The sequence below is a fragment of the Capra hircus genome, chromosome 29, assembly GCF_001704415.2.
Source record: "Capra hircus breed San Clemente chromosome 29, ASM170441v1, whole genome shotgun sequence".
Taxonomy (NCBI): Eukaryota; Metazoa; Chordata; class Mammalia; order Artiodactyla; family Bovidae; genus Capra; species Capra hircus.
The window spans coordinates 7,508,694-7,511,466 of NC_030836.1; the positions used below are offsets into that span (position 1 = coordinate 7,508,694).

At 42.0% G+C, this 2,773-nt stretch overlaps 1 pseudogene; it reads left to right on the forward strand.

The window, feature by feature from the left end:
* On the forward strand, positions 1,767-2,308 carry LOC102191211 (annotated as a pseudogene).

Below are 2,773 nucleotides of genomic sequence, written 5' to 3' on the forward strand. Positions count from 1 at the left end.
TTTGTACACCTAAGAATGTCAGTTGCACTCCCTCTATAATGATAACTGGGTATAAAATTCCAGGCTAACAATAAACTTCCCTCAAGAACTGGACAATATTATTTTACTTTCCTCCCACGTCGACTATCCCTTATCTTAAATCTATGATTTATCTAATTGCTATTTCTTTGAAGTCAATCTTGCTTTTCCTTCTGATAGTTTATATTATCTTCTTTTTTAAGAATTAAAAGTAGTTGAATTTATTTTATTCATTTTTAAATTTTATTATTTATTTATTTTGGCTCTACTGGGTCTTTTTTTAAACTTTTTATTTTGTAATAGGGTATAGTTGATTAACAAACAATGTTGTTATAATTTCAGGTGAACAGTGAAGAGACTCAGCCGTACATATACATGTATCCATGCTCCTCCAAATTCCCCTCCCATCCAGGCTGCCGCATAACATTGAGCAGGGTTCCAGGTACTATAATGTAGTACCCTGCTGGTTATCCATTTTAAATACAGCACTGTGTATGTATCCACTCCAAACTCCCTAACTATCCCTTCCCTCCATCCTTCCCCCTGGAAACCATAAATTCATTCTCTGAGTCTGTGAGTATCTTTCTGCTTTACAAGTTCAGCTTGCATCATTCCTGTTCAGATTCCACATTTAAGGGATTTCATACAGTATTTCTCCTTCTCTCACTCACTTCACTTAGTATGACAAGCACTAGGTCCTTCCATGTTGCTGCCAATGGCATCATTTCCATTCTTTTTGGTGGCTCGGTAATATCCCATTGTGCTGGGTCTTAGTGCTGGTTTGTGGGATCGTCACTGCAGCACGCGGGCTTCTTGGTTGTGGCATGTATGCAGGATCTAGTTCCTGGATCAAGGATTGAACCCAGGCCCCTTGCATTGGGAACGCAGTCTTTACTCACTGGACCACCAGGGAAATCCCAGAATTATCTTCATCCTTGACATTTTTCATCTTCAGGACTCTGACTAGAAACTGACACATTTTGCTTAATATTCAGTGTTTTATGATTTGAGAATTTGTTATTCTTAAGATATTCTTCATCGTTCATATGTCAGGTTGCTGCCAAGTTACTATTTAGTATTTTCTCTTTGTTTTCATTTTCCCTTTCCTTCCTTCCCTTTCCTCTCTAGGTCTAATAGTTTACTTTTATGATACGTTCCATCCAGTACACCGGGGTCCCAGGCTTAATCAAGATCTTAGCGTGGTAGATCAGAATTCCTACCCAAAATAATGTTATTGAGATGTCTAGGCAGTTTTTTTTTTCAGTCACTAGAAACTACGAAAAAGCAGTGCAGTTAAGGAAGACTGCTAGGTCATGAAATAGAAACAGCATAATGCATTCATGACATGATGCAAGGTGACTTCCTCACCTTCAGAAGCATCCTTGGTTTTCGTGTTACTCTGCACTGCTCAGATGTACAAAGATTATATTCTGTAAATGCGCATATATTTCCAGTGTTGTGTTTTAATGTATACATTTAAAGCATTAGGTTTTAAGCTAAACATATTAGACTACAAAACATTAGTTAACATTCCAGGGATAAGGGAGCAAGAAACTGTCAAGTTTGGAAGTAAAATGTCGGTTGTGTTGCTGCTGGAGAACCGCAGACGGTCCTTGCTGCGGGGCCACCGCTCTTCCAGCCACCTGACAACATCATCTCACTTAGTAGAACAGCCGCCGTCCCTGCACAACAACAATTGTGAGGAAGGCGAACAGTCTCTGCCACCGCCCGCTGGCCTCAACAGCTCCTGGGTGGCGCTTCCCATGAACAGCAGCAATGGCCGTGATAACAGCAATGGGAAGAATGGGGGGCTGGAGCGCGTACCTTCCTCGATGGGGACGTGGAGAAGATTCTTTTGGACGCACAGCATGAACCCGGACAGAGCAGCTCAAGAAGCAGCTCTCACTGTGACAGCCCTTCCCCACAAGAGGATGGGCGGATCATGTTTGATGTGGAAATGCACACCAGCAAGGACCATAGCTCTCAGTCAGAAGAAGACGTTGCAGAAGGAGAGAAAGAAGTGGATGCTCTTTAGAATAGCATGGACTGGGTGTCCGACTGGTCCAGTAGACCTGAAAACATTCCACCCAAGGGGTTCCACTTCAGGCACCCTAAACGTTCTGTTTCCTTAAACATGAGGGAAAGTGAAGCTATGCAGAAAGGGGGGATCTTCTCCGCAGAGTTTCTTCAGGTGTTCATTCCATTTCTCTTCCTCTCCCATGTTTTGGCTTTGGAGCTAAGCATCTACATTGCAAAACGGCTGAGCATGCCTTCTGCCAGCACCTACTAAGGGAAGAGAAGAGTCCCTGGGCCAGCGTGTGACGTGTGAAGTGGTGTCTTGCCACAGTAGTTTATTTGAACTTGAGACCACTGTAACCATGACCCAACCTCCACCCTCTTTTTACATATCCAAGTTCCAGTAACTCTCAAATCCAGTATTTTATTCCGACTCTGTTGAGGCATTTTGCTAATAACCTCATTCCCTTTTTGGCCTGTAAAACACTAGAATTTTCTAATAAGAGTTTACTGTTGTTTAGAAATTTGCAAGGGCTTCTTTTCCTCAAACGCCACCAGCAGATTTTAATTTTGTCAAGAATGCCATTGTCTTCTCTCAGTACCATCAAAGCTAGACCTGCACTATTCATGGTATAAATTTTACTCTTGCAAAATAACCCACATGTCTCTTCAAATGAGACCAGGTTGCAAATGATAGGAAAGCTTTGTTGTTTTGCTTTCCAAGACAAAGGCAAGCTTC